The 14,854-nt window shown below is 34.8% G+C and overlaps 1 protein-coding gene and 1 pseudogene across 3 annotated transcripts in view; one reads left to right on the top strand and one right to left on the bottom strand.

The window, feature by feature from the left end:
* Positions 1 to 14,854, bottom strand: part of LMNTD1 (lamin tail domain containing 1) — a 237,692-nt gene that overhangs the window by 69,947 nt on the left and 152,891 nt on the right. The window lies entirely within an intron of this gene.
* On the top strand, positions 11,908 to 12,025 carry LOC118614248 (annotated as a pseudogene).

The raw sequence follows: 14,854 nt of genomic DNA, 5'->3' as shown, positions 1-14,854 counted from the left end.
AGCCTGAGAGCTTGGATGACACCTCTGCCTCCCTCTAGAATGGCCTAAGGTAGCCTGGACTGTACACACGACCTGTTCCTTAAAGTCAATCTTTAAGACTAATAATTCAGTTCTCTTCAGAAAATTGGTTATTTCTCTTATAGTCTTCTAGAAATGTTCCCTCCTTTACTGAATGGAAAAGGAAGGTTATACTAATTTCTTCTCCCCTTTTAGTGTACTTTTTCACCTGTCTAAAAGTGCATGACAAAGACTTTTGGGTCCCTAAAAATTGCCTAAGGAAAGAAAGTGTCAGAAAAATGACTATTCAGTTAAGATATCAACCCTTTTTTTAAAAGATTAAAAAAGGATTTGGCATGCTGTCTCTAGATCTGGAAGCTGGTTACACAGGCGTGTTAAGTTTGTTAAAATTAATAGACTGGAATATTTAATATTTATCGTATTTATATTTTTGTATATATTAAACTATAATAAAGTTTTTAAAACTGAACTGACCATTATTTCAAAATGCTGCCATATTAATGATCTTTTTCCTTATGTAAACAATAAGTATAACTTCTATAGAAGTAGGAATTGTTAGGAAATTCATGTTTTATGAATGTGTATTAAGTATAACCTGATTAATATGTCTAGTGATTGTCTAGGCTAAATTTCCTAACAGCATTAACTACAGCTTGAAAGGTTCATTCTTTCATGTTGAAAAAGCAATACACATATTACTTAAAGGATAGAGTACAATGAAGATTGGAAAGCTTGTTATATAATTTTTTTTTTTTTTAGCATATGTTACCCTTTATGTTACTATTTCTCCATGGTTATCTCCAGGACAAAGAGTTCTATGAAGCTGACAGAACTTTCAACAGAATAATCATAAACTATTCCTCCCACCCAACCCGTAACCACAAAAACATTCTCAATGAGCTTGAACATCACTTGAGAATACACCAAACAATGGCTTTTCTTGATTAAAAAGATTTGTTTTATGGTTTTTTTTAAAGGAGCCCTTTAAATTCAGTCATTTGAGAAAATGTTCAATGCACTCTTGCACTTTATTTAGAGGATAGCAGTAAATCACTAAGTCTAGTAAAGAATATTCTACAATTAAAAAAAAAAAGGATCTATTCCACAGAACACAGTTTTGTGCCCAGAAAACATCCCCATGCTACCTTTTTTCCTTTCTCTAAGTTGATACTACAAAGGGAATTTCACATGCTAAGAAGAGTATCAGATCAAATCTATTTGGCAGTGTAATCTATCTATCCCTTTCATGGGCCAGATTCTTTCCCTGTAACTACTGCTTATGTCTTACAATAGTTTATTGTTCAAAATCTCATTGAATGATGATGATGATGCGCCTGTGAATGCCATCCGTGGAGGAAGGAAAAGTTATCTTTTTTTTCTCTTCTGCTCCCCCTTCCCCTCCTCCTCCTCCTCTTTGTGAAATGGCTTCTAGAAACTCTAAGTGCAGACGCTGTTGTTAAAAGGAACAGTTTCAATTCTCATGATGACTTTTCCTTCCAAAGTACCGTGTGGAATCATTAATCAGTTCTTTCCATGGGTAATTTTATGTCACGAGAGAAATGTTAACATGCCCTGAATGTCCTTCAGGAGCTGGGGGAGAAAAGCAACCCTATGGAAAAGTGCTGGAGAGATCACACTTTATCAGTTTAAAATAGTGAAAATGAAAATATTTTTTGGAAAGATACCCTCCCACATCACACACAGTTCATTTGGTTAAATTTTGCAGATTCCTTCTGAAATTGTGGATGATTTCTCTCATTTGGAATTACCAAAGGACACGTTATCCATAAATTATCTAAGTGTGCATAGGTTTATTCCACAGTGCATATGGTAATAACCACATTTCGCTACATACATTTATGAACATGAATTAAATTAACTTGGAGAAAACATCTTGCTTGCAGCCAATCCTTATCTTTAAAGGGCAAAGGATGTTATGAAAGGTGAAATTTGAATATAATGATTGAATTGCATTTATTACTTTTAAATTGACTTCAGATAGCTAGTCTTGATAAAAACCAGTTTTGTGCTTCCATAAGTCATCAGTTTAAAATTTATATCTATGGCTTAGAATCCACAATAATATAAATTTTATTTTTGTTTAATCATACAAACATTATGCTCTAAAACAGGAATCTGGGAACCTGGTTCTAGCTCTGACACACCCTAGCTATACAAACTTCAGTATGATTGTTGCCAATCCAAGCTACTGTTTCTTCATCTAGGAAGACTAAAGCTCCTTCCAAACACTAAAATTGTATAATTCTGAAACCTTACACTTTTGCTCTCACCCCCCAAATTTTTTCATATTACTCCTGGAACCTGGGAATGTTACCTTATATGTCAAGAGGAAAATCGCCCATGTGATCAAGTTAAAAATCTTAAAGTAAGGAGACTATCCAGATGAAACAGATATAACCATCAATGTCCTTTACAAAGGAATACAGGAGAAGTCAGGGTCAGAGAGGAAGCTTTGTGATAATGAAAGCAAATATATGAGTTAAGTGGTCCCAAGCTAAGGAATGCCGGCAGCCCCTAGAAGCTGCAAGAGGCAAGGAATGGACTTTCCCCTTGAGCCTCCAGAAGGAAACAGCCCTGCCAACACTTTAACTTTATTCAGCCAAAGTGAAGGTGATTTTGGACATCTGGTCTCCACATCAGTAGGTAATAAATTTGTATTGTTTTAAACCATTAAGTTTGTGGTAATTTGTCACAGCAGCTTTAAGAAATTAATACACTATGTTAGGGAAAAGCACTTCTCACTGGTGTGAGGAGCTCTATGGACCCTGTCTGCAATAATAAAAACCATACCTAATGAAAATGATAAAAACAACAACCATGTAAAGCCTCTGAAAATTGTCCTCAGGACATACAGAAAATGGAGATACATAGTTATACAAAAATCTACTAAAGCTCATTAAGAACAGGGAGTCTCTGGCCTTTGAGTCATGTCTTGCCCCCAACCCCCAGTTCAGTGTAATGAAAGCTCTACTCTGAGTGGGGGTGACCAAGAATATGAATTATTTCTTTAGCTCAGTTTAGTCAGAGAAGATAAGGCAAGAAAATCAAATCAAAGGCATCCTAATTGGGAAAGAAAAAGTGAAGCTCTGTTTGCAAAAGATATGAGCCTGTATATAGAAAATATTAAGGGATCCATTAAAAACTTATTAGGACTAATAAATGAGTTCAGCAAAGCAGCAGGATATACAATCAATATACATAAATCAATTGTATTTCTATCCATTAGTAATTAACAATTGTGATTCTATCAATTAGTAATGAACAATCCAAAATCAAAATTAATAAATAATTCCATTTATAATAGTACCACAAAGAATAAAACACTTAGGAATAAATTTAACAAAAAAATACAAAACTACAATACATTGTTGAAAGAAATCAAAGATCTAAATAAATGAATGACATCATATGTTCCTGGATTGGATTGGATGACAATATTGTGAAGATATACTCCCCCAAATGATCTACAGATTCAATTCAATCATAAAAATTATAGCTGCCTTTTTTCCCCCCAGAAATCAAGAAGTTGATCCAAAATTCATGTGGAAATACAATTTATCTCCAGAATATATAAACAACTTCTGCAACTCAACAATGAAAAGAAAAATAATCCAATTTTAAAATGGGCAAAGAATTTGAACAGCCATTTCTCCAAAAGAAATATCATCTCCAATATCATTTTAAAAGTAGCTTAGAATTATTTATACTAAAAAAAAAAAATGTGAATTTTCAATCAGAAATTCTAAAACTTGATTCTGCAACCCAAAGGCTTTTGCTCACTGCACCGTCTCCTCATTAATACAACTACATTAATCCAACTACCAAAACTTTAAAAAATATTTCCTCAATGTTAACTAAATTAATTTTATGATTTAGATGCCATTTTAAAAATAATATATGTTAAAGAATCTAGGGTAATGTTTGTTTTGTTTTGGGCCTTGAGATACAGAAGCGTGTTATTCACAATACCCCCTTGTTACAGGGTAAATGTTTGTGCCCTTCTCAAATTCTTATATGAAGCCCTCATCCCCACTCTGATGGAATTTGAAGATGGGGCCTTTGGGAGGTAATTAGGGTTAGATTAGGTCATGGAGTTGGAGCACCTATGATAGAATTAATGTCCTTACAAGAGATTGATGAGATGATGCACTGTCTACATCATGTGAGAAAACAGCTAGAAGGCAGTTGTCTGTGAACCAGGAGCAGGGCCCTCACCAAGAGCCCAATTATATTGCTGCCATGATCTCAGACTTCCTAGCCTTCAGAACTGTGATAAATAAATGCTTGTCTTTTAAGCCACCAGTCTATGGCACTCTGTTATCACAGCCTGAAAGGACTAAAACACCTCATCTCTCTGCGGCCATCTCTCTGCTTCAGTAAAAGTGGTGACAGAGAACACACATTAACTCTATTTTATGAATATTTATTTTCTTTGCAAAAAAAAATATGAACAATAAACCTATCTTTTGATCTCCTTTGTCCTCCTTACTTCAGAAAAGAAAAGCATTGGGAACTATTTTTAAAGAATTTTTATTTTAAGTTAAAGCTACCCTAGCTGACACCTAGTAGATTAATTTCATTCTGGTGCCACATCACCAATCTGAGCTCAATTATAGCCAATTGGAATAATACATATACTGTCTGCTAATCAAATCTCTCAGGACTGTATTTTCAAATGTATAATTTGATCATGTTATGTCATGGCTGTCATATATTTTCAATACCAGAGGTCAGTATATATTTAACAAGAAAATACACATAAAAATAGCAATTTTAGATTGTGATAAGAGTTAAACAGTAAATAATTCATAATGGAATGAGCCAGGGAAGTTCTAAAACAGAATTCAAGTCCTGCATGATGAGAAGGAGCAAGCCATGCAAGGAACTGGTGAAAAAGAATTTTAGGCAGAGGGACTAGAGAGGACAAAGACCCTGAAATCTTGGGGTATTGGAAAAATAGAGAAGGAGCCAGCATGGTAAGTAAGGTATGGAAATGAAAGAATTTCAAGAAATAAAGAAGATACGCAAGGGCCTGATTGCGAAGGGCCTTACAGACAATAGGGCATGAGGCAAACAGGGAAGAGTTAGGATCTGATTTACATATTTCTTTTAATAGCAAGGAAAATGTCCCTGGAGGCTCTGCAGCAGCTTTTCCTTTCAATTCATTGGCCAGAATTGTGTCACATGAACATTTTTATTTTTAAACCGATCACTGACAACAGGAAATGAACTACCATGTTTGGGCCATAGTTAATCAAGTTTCACCTGGATGTCTAATCGCTCCTAGCATAAAATTGAAATTTCTGTCAGTAAGGATAAAGGGAGGAATGGTTGTTGGATAGGCTTCTGAGGAAAAGTGGACTTTTTTTTTTTCTGTTACTAAATCCTTTTCTTTTGAGGCTGTTGCCATTCATACTCTTTTGTTCTTTCTATTTTGCCTGTTTCCTTAAGCTTTTGTTGAAAATGTGAATAAGAATCACGGGTATAACATGCCAAATAAAAAAATGTTCACAGACATTATATGATGATGTAGCATTGCTCAATGGCTTCTGAAATCATCCCAGTCTTCACCTCCTTCTCAGTTCCCTCCTATCCCTCACAGCCCTCTCCAGTTGCTCTGGCCTCTTATCTGCCCATAATACGTTGTTTGTTCTATCTTCTCAGATTCATCTTGATTTATAGCATCTAATCTCCCTTTCAAATGGTCTTCTGCTTTCCTGTTGATGGACTGCCAGTACCAACCTAGCCCCTGGTTCTTTTTAAATTGTAATTTTTCTCAAAGCCCCTTAGAGAGGCGGCTGGGTTGGGACTAGTAATGTCTCCTATCTATGTTTATTAACCGCGAATCCTTGGTTTTTCAATACTCCCTGGCTTTATAATAGGAGGAAAAAATAGATTGAAAATATGCAGCAAGAATGCATCAGCTATATTTCAGAGAGAGAGAGATCACCACTAATTGAACAGGTGGCCAAAACCAAATTTCAATAGTAGCAAGCTGCAAATATTTTCAAATATAATGTCCTGGTGGCCTTAGAAAATCCCTATAAAGTAGGTGAGGATCTACTGGGGCTCAGAAAGTTTAAATGCAAATCAGCTTTTCTACAGAAACTTTTTCAGAGTATGTATTTGCATTTAGTCTTTAAACTTTATAATTCAAATAACATGACAACTTCTACAGAACATGTATCTAGTACATATGAGAGGTGGTTGATAAATCTTGTCTATTATTCATCAACCAAAGAAAAACAGAAAAAAAGGGGGCATACTTTTAAAATGCCTTTCCTAGTATTCTGAAATGAGAATAATTTGGACTTTCTTCTGGTAACTTTTCAAACTTTTTAAAATGATAGAATAAGGTTTTGATGCCTTTATATCTAACAGATTATTTGACCATTTCATGATGTTTTTTTCCCAAAAAATAGCAGCTATCTTTAAAAGAATTTCTACAATCTAATACAAACCATTTATATAAGGACTTACAATATAAGTGTATATGTAGTTAAATCTGTGACAGAGAGACTTTGTCCATCTTATTCACTCTTTTATCCCTAGCATGTTGCATAGTTCCTAGCACCCACCAGTATGAATCAATAAATTAATTAGTTTTATCATCTCATGAATTCCTAGTATTATATACCCCAAAAACCATTTATTATTATTTTTAAATGAATTTATTTCATTGAAGTCTTGAAACTGAGTAAACCATCTTCAGCTGACCAACAGGGTTCTTTTTAACTCTTAAGAATCTGGTAAAAACAGCCAATTTCATAGCAACTGTCAAATAATTTTGAAAACTGATCAAAGTAGAGTCTTTAGGACAAATCTGAGGATGTTTTTACCTTTCTCCTTTTCCCTATGTTTTTATATTATTATTATTATCATTACTAGAATATTATTTAGTTATTCAAGACAGATAATATAGTTTAAAAAATATGAAGATTTATGTTCATTATAAAAATAATGCTTATATATTGAAGAAAATTTGGAAAACACGGGTAAGTCAAAAGAAACAATAGAAATCACCTAAAAGTCCACTTCTATGAGATACCTTTGTTTACATTTTAATATGTCTTTACTCTCTTTATTCTATACATTCATGTTTATTTCTACAATCCTTTACTCCACGAAAGACTGTACTATGTTTTGCTCAAAAATAGCATTTCCATTCATGTCATTTTCATTATCTTAGAAAGTTGATTTCAACATTAATGAAAAGTGTTCTTTTTTTCCCTATCAGTGGTGATGACAAATATGGCCATTATCTAATGTGTCAGGTGTTAATAGTACAGCAAGGAATTGAGGTAAGCCAGTTAATTGCCTGATGGGAAAACTCCAGAATTCCGGTGGATCTGGATTCTGGAAATAGCAATGCTTCCTGTTCCTGTTGGCAGTTGAATACAGTTTTCCCCAGCCTTTCTCCTGTTATACTCAGACCTGGAAATCTGGCACAGAGTCATAGTAACAATGCAGTCAGCCAGGCTTCCTTAGCTACACATTAGTGAAAGGACAGGACGGCTGGACTCAAGTGCCTGCCACCATCTCAATGAAGTGACTTGGAACACATAGGATGAAGTGGGAATGTGTTCCTACTTCATCTAGTGGAGCAGTCACCTTAAAAGGAAGTCAGCCTGTGAGCTTACTGATCTCATGTTTTGGCAAGGCTCTAACAAGCTTTTATAGGTTTTATGGGATCTTATCTGTTTGATAACTCAGTTTAATCATAGGGAAAGTTTATTGTTTAAAAAATTCTACGTAATATAAATTTTAGCCACAAGCAAAGACTTTTTGATGATTACTTTCTTAAATAAATTTTCTATATTCCGTATTAGGTTAATGAGTGGTCCTCACAACGATATGTATGTGCCATGGGAGATGTTGTCTTCCTGTAAGATACACTGCATTTACTGATTTCTTATTTCATTTGACAAACATGTGCCAGGCACTGTGCTAAGTACTGAGGCATCTTAGAAGAAACTCAGTAACCTTTCTCAAGAACCTCATTATTCTAGCACTTACGTCTCTGAACCTGTCATATGAGATCCATCCTTCAAAACATTTTAATAACTCTCCCTTGTGGTAATGTTTTAATTATAGAAACAAATCTGTAAGGAAGCATAAAGGGAGATTTAGGAAGACAGTGATGACTCACTGTTCAGGCAATTGATCTTTAAACTTTTTATAATTGTGCACTACTATAGTAAATATTTTTGAGCAATAATTCACAATATAGGCATTTGTATTTATAAAATAATATGTGTTGCTTTCAGCTAATACTTCAAAGCACAGTATATACTTAGGTCTAATTAATGATAGTTTATATAACTTCATATTTTAAATAATCCTATTGATAATTTTGAATTTTGGGGGCTGACTTCTTGCCATACCTAATTAAATCATCATTGTTTTAATATCACCATGCAAATGAAAAACAGCTTTTCGCTAAGAGTAGAAGTGTGTCCGTTCTGCAAATTTCTTGTTCATTGGTGTTTGCATATCATCTTCTACCTACCATTTGCAGTACCTTTACCTTTTATAAGTGACTTGTTCATTTTGTGAGAGTGAGTTTAGTTAATGCTAGATTATGGGATTCGTAAGTCCTATTAGGTGGGCACACATTGGGTGCAACATTTTGCAATAGGCCTTCATTGAAAAACCAGGTGTGCACTGCAGTCAACCATGAACTCCCACTCTTCCCCTGGCTGTCTCACACTTGACTACCCTAATATGGAGCACGTGATAATGTCATTGTCAACACTTAGTAAATATTAGGAAAGCTTGGTTGCTTTCTTTCTTTCTTTCTTTCTTTCTTTCTTTCTTTCTTTCTTTCTTTCTTTTTTTTGATAAACAAAAATATAATAATAAATAATTCTAACATTTTCCCCTCACACCAGTGGATTGCCTCATGGAACATAAAATCCTGTTTTGGAGGCCACTTATTTAGACTATAGTTGAATGCTTTCAAACCTGTTATTTAACTTATGAATGGTATTCTACTGGCATAGGCCTCATCTAAAATGTTTATTTAATCTACTCTCAATTAAAATTTACAGAAGCTTACAAACGTTTATACAATACTGAAAGATTTTTAAATGCAAAAAAGTGTGCCCGAGATCCTGTATTCTTGGGCTACAAACTAGGTTATTAGCTTCCTAGCAGCCAGGGTAAAGCAAGAAATATGAACCTCAATAGAGGGATCTCCTGTTTACACATGGGCAAATGTCAGCTTAGGAAAGTTTAAGCAATTTTTCCAAAATTTTATAGCTAGCTAGTGGCTGAGAAATTCAGTTCTAATTCAGAATATGAATTCGATTCTATCTAATCTCAAAGCTATTTCTTTGTGAATAAGGCAAGTTATAAATCTAGTTTTTAAGTGGAGCTAACATTACTTACCATGTAAATTCTTATAAGGACTTAGATGGTATATTAGTTTCTGAGGGTGGCTGTAACAAAGTACCACAAACTGGGGGCCTGATAACAAATGTTCACAGTCTCAGGGTCTGGAAGCTAGAAGTGCAAAATCAAGATGTCAGCAGGGTTGCTTTCTTCAGAGCACTGAAATAAAAATTGTTCCATGCTTTTCTTAGCTTTCGGTTACAGCCAGCCATCTTTGGCGTTTTTGACTTAAGGTTGCACCCTCCAGTCTCTGCCTCTGTGCTCATATCATGTTCTTCCTGTCTCTGTGTCTCTTCTTTTATTCCTATAAGAACGCCAATCATGTTGCTGTTCCAGTACGACCTCACCTTAACTAATGACATGTGCAACAACCCTTTTCCAAATAGGGTCACATTCTGAGGTATTGGGGGTTAGGACTTCAACATATTTTTATGTATATCACAATTAACAGATAGTATATATAAAATGCCTTCCACTATGTCTGGCACATGGTAGGTTTTCAATATATATGAGTTTCCTTTGTGATCTACTATATTGAACTTAAGAACAATCACTTTATCTTATTCTTATTCTTTTTTTGTGTGTGTGGTCTTAATACCTTGCACACATAGTAGATGTTTATTAAGATTTTTAATAGTGAACCCCAAACTAGGAGACATGGTGGTCATCAAGATGATATGGGCTGGCAGACCTATCTCAGCCTAGCAAGAACAGGCCAGTTGTTAATAGACATTATATGATGTTTCTAAATTACTTGCCTCTTAGCTCCTTCTGATCTCTCACAGTCCTCCCCAATGGCTTTGCCTCTCATCTGCTCCTAGTTTGTCATTTGATTATTCTGTCTTCCCAGATTCATCTTGGTTTATTGCATCTAATCTCCCTTTCAGGTGGTTTGCTTTTCTGTTGATAGACTGTCATTACCATACCTGGCCCCAAGATCTTTTCTTATGATTTTCTCAAAGGCCATTAGAGGGGCAGCTGGGTTGAGAGTAGTGGTTGTCTGCCACCAACATGTGTTCACCAAAAGTCCCTGGTTTTTCAATACTCCCTGGCTTTGGTTATTACAGGAAGAATGAGTAGATTGGAAATATGCAGAAAGAAAATATTATATTTCAGAGAAATATCACCATAAGCAAATCCTCTGAGTTTTTATACTATAAAACAATGTACACCATAATACAGACTAATGTGAGTGGAAAATTAGAATGAAAAACAATCTATATCCAATTCTACCATTTTCATTATTTTCAGTTATAAGTAACCACTAAAGCTAGGTCAAACCAGTATATAATTTCTTATAATAGATAAGTGTTGTTTGTAATTAGCAAAACTAACAATCTACCTTAGTACTACTGGCTATATTTATATATAAATGGGGGAATACTTACAAATGATTAGATTATGTAGGTTAATTTCCCATTATAATTTTCATACATCACACTTGTCTAAGAAATTTCTCTTCTATCAATGAAACTAATTAAATAATTTGTGTAACACCAAATTAAAAGAATTACTGAATTACAACAGTCCCTCCCCCCCATCCCCCTTTATCTGCATAGGATATAATCCATCACTCCCAGTGGAAGCCTGAAAATGAGGATAGTACCAAACCCTATATTTACTTTTTCCCCCCTATATATACGTACTTATGATAAAGTTTAATTTATAAATTAGGCACAGTAAGAGATTAACAACAATAACTAATAAAACAGAATCATTATAAAAATATCATCTAAAAAAAGCATATCTTGTCTCTCTCTCAAAATATCTGAAAACCTATCTGAAAACTCAGCTGACTACTAAGTGACTGGTAAGCTGGTAATGTACACAGTGTAGATTTGATGGACAAAGCGATGATTCACGTAAAGGGGCAGGATGGGGCAGAACAGTGTGAGATTTCATCATGCTATTCGGAATGGTGCACAATTTAAAACTTACAAATTGTTTATTTTTGGAATTTTCCATTTACTATTTTTGGACCACAGTTGACTGGGGTAATGAGAACCATAGAAAGCAAAACCAGAGATAAGAAGGGACTGCTATGTTAATTTTCACTCCAAACAAATGTGACAGTGAATACAAAATTCAGTTGGAAAAAGATACTCTATATATACAAAAAACTAACTTATTTGAGTAATAGTTTTCCAAGTTAAATTTGTTTTCTTCTAAGTTATGTTGCCATGAACTGGATGAAATAATATTTTAATTCTTTCAAAATCTTTTCATAAGCATATACATGCCTCACCTCCCCCAAGGAATCAAGTCTCTCATAAACTAAGTTCTTATACTAGTTTGATCACCAATTTGCAGGAAGAATCAAACTTTGGCAAGTGACTGGTTCTCTACTGGGCCTCTCTTTGCTTGTCCATCTGATAATAAGGGCATCAGAATACGTTATATTTTTAGGTCCCTTCCAGTTCCTAAAACATTCTCACTCTACGAATAGAGAAGCAGTTTTTATGAAAGTTATTTTTAAGCTATATGAAGCTACCCTGAACAAGCCTGATCCTGTCTGATCTTGGAAGCTAAGCAGGGTTGGGCCTGGTTAGTACTTGGATGGGAGACCACCTAGGAAGACCAGGTGCTGTAGGTGCAAAAAAATAAAAAATAAAAAAATAAGGGATTGTAAGCCGACAAGGTCCTTGCAATCTGTGAGGTCAACCAAGGATTGCCTAGCCTAAAAAAATTTAAAAAATTAAAAATAAATAAAAATAATAAAATTTAAAAAAAGCTGTATGAAGCTTACATGTCTATAATTGGCCAAAAATAAATTATGTATTTAAATATAAAAGAAAATCCAATCCACAAAACCTACCTCTACAAATAATAATTATAACAGGGAAGTATGCTGAGCATAGATCCCTGATAACGTTTCTACATGGTGCTTTTATAAATCACACACTGATTTCTTAACTAAATGAGGTCCTTCAGGTTATGCTGTAATTTTCAATATTATGAGTGCAAAGGGCATGCTCAGTGAATTTCCATGGTTGATCCTGCACGAGTCATTTTGCATATACAGCAAGCTGAATCTATTTAAAGACAACAATCCATTCACCAAAGTCACCTTCAGAAATTTTAGCAAATGTGTAAATATAAGCAAAGCTTACAGTATCCTAGATTGATAAAAATTTTTTAAAAAGATACTTCAAAATTGCACTTAATTTGGAACTAAATGTGAACTTACGAAGCAATGTATGGGACTGAACACACTCTTTCCATGATGATTATACCAATTGTTTTAAACAAAGCAGCAGAGAGGGTCATTAGCTCCTAAAGGAGCACTTAGATTAAAGTGCTTTAATTTACCAATCATTTAATATATGATGTTTCTGGAAGGGTTTCAATCTATGCAAAACAGATCAAAATAATAATGTTTATTAAAGGAACACTGACACAATTCAATACATACTCTGCCTATTTCTTCCTCCCTCCTTTCTTTCCTTCCTTCCTACCATCTATATCTAAAGTTTCTTTCATATAGGATGCTACATTGGGCAATTAGAGATTAACCTTGCTTCAAAAATACCATTTTTTAGTGCTGATGAAAATATAAGGTTACATAATTTTCAAATTTTATGACCTGAATTTCTCGTATCTTCTTTCTATAAGGCAGCATTTTTAATGCAATAGTTCTAACATATTTAACTCCTTATAGATATGAAAACATTCCTATCATCTGATCAGCATGGAGATACCTCAGAGTCACTAGGAATCCCACCAAGCCAGAAGGACAGCATTCCAGAATCTGGAAATTTCCTTCTAGAGATATTTAAAAGTCTCTTAATTAATAATTAAGGAAATGACATGTGGTAAGAAAATTGGTGGTGAAAACGTACCACACTTTTTAGTATATTGGCTTTGAAAAGACGATGATTAGAAATTTAAAAAGCAATAGGTAGAAGTTATTTTCCAGAATGGAATGTGTACGTGCCCCTCAAAGACAGGATAGAAGGCGCCTGGGGAGAGAAAGAGATTATGCATGTTAAAGAGAGGGCAGGTGAGGGAACCTGTCCTGGGAGGCTAGGGCAATAGGTCAACACGAGAAGTGTGACAGCTTTGGAGATGGGCTTCCCTTCACTTGAGAAAGAACATGAAAAGGAGAGACAAAAAGAACAAGAAACTACTATGTGCCAAACACCCTGCAAGGCGTTTTACATAAATTTTATCATTTGGTCACCACAAACATCTAGTCTACATAGATGGCAATTCTGACTTTACAGATACCTTTAAACAATTTATTTTATACTGCTAATAAGTGACAAATACGATCTTTTAGGCACCAAACCCAATGTTCCCCATTTCACCACACTGCCTACAGGAGAGAAAAGCTAAGGAGTTGGTGCAGAGACATCATGAGGAGAGAAAAAGAAATGGAAGATGAGATTGACAGTGGCTTACTTTTATCCCAGCATTAAGAAGATGTGGAGTTTGAGGTATAAGGAGAATGTAGAAATTTTCATCTGTGAGACACAAATTAATCTAATGCAGCTTTCCTTTAATCTAGCTTTTACTGACTAGCTGTGGCTGAATAAAACTTTGGAAATCAAATTCTATTGATTTAAATATACTTTGCCTTTATGTCTGCATAATTTTCAATTAGTAATATGCTTGATACTTTTCTCTGTGCCTCCATCTCTCTGTTAGTAGTTAAGAAATGCACCAGGGAACTTCTGAATAAAAGAACACTTTGTTGATATTTTTTCATAAATAATTCAATTTTAAAGCCATAAACTGTCATCCAATTTGTCTTAGCTCAGTTCATTTTCATTGATAGAGTGCAATTTATAAGAAAGCACATCACAATTTGGCAAATCGAATCGAATCAGTAGTAAAAATATTTATTGAGCACTGATAATCTTAATACAGCTTAACCAGATTTACCTGGATATGTGAAAATCATGAAGTATACTAGGATGCTGGTTGGTAAGTGAAAAACTCACTAAGAATAAGAATGGCCTGAAAGGACCTTCTGTCCTGCCAGGACATAACTAGTTACAGGAGAGGTTCAGGTAGGAGAGTCAGGACCAGGGAGACAGCCAAGCGGAAGAGGCCTACAGCCAGCTAGGGACAGCATGAGGTCTGAACGGTGTATCGGATAATAGCACTGTCAAGTAGGAAAAAAAGGTTTGTATTCTTATCATTGCACACAGATGCATGAACATGGGCTGGGACCTCAGTGGAAAATGCCAATGAGCAGGAATTGGAAACAGAAACTACAGCTGTGAAAATTCAACCAGCTATGGCTCTGACCTCTCAGAAAGCAGCCAGTGGACCAAAAACACAGTCAAAAGTGGGTGTGGCCACATCAAGTTCTAGTCCAGCCTAGGTAGATACCCAAAAGAACAGCAAAGCAATGAGAAGCAAAATTTCTGGGAGTGGGACCCATGAAATGAAGCGAAAAGCATCATCATTGGATTAT

Source organism: Rousettus aegyptiacus, unplaced genomic scaffold (assembly GCF_014176215.1).
Source record: "Rousettus aegyptiacus isolate mRouAeg1 unplaced genomic scaffold, mRouAeg1.p scaffold_m13_p_2, whole genome shotgun sequence".
NCBI lineage: Eukaryota > Metazoa > Chordata > Mammalia > Chiroptera > Pteropodidae > Rousettus > Rousettus aegyptiacus.
This window is presented reverse-complemented; position numbering and strand designations above follow the sequence as displayed.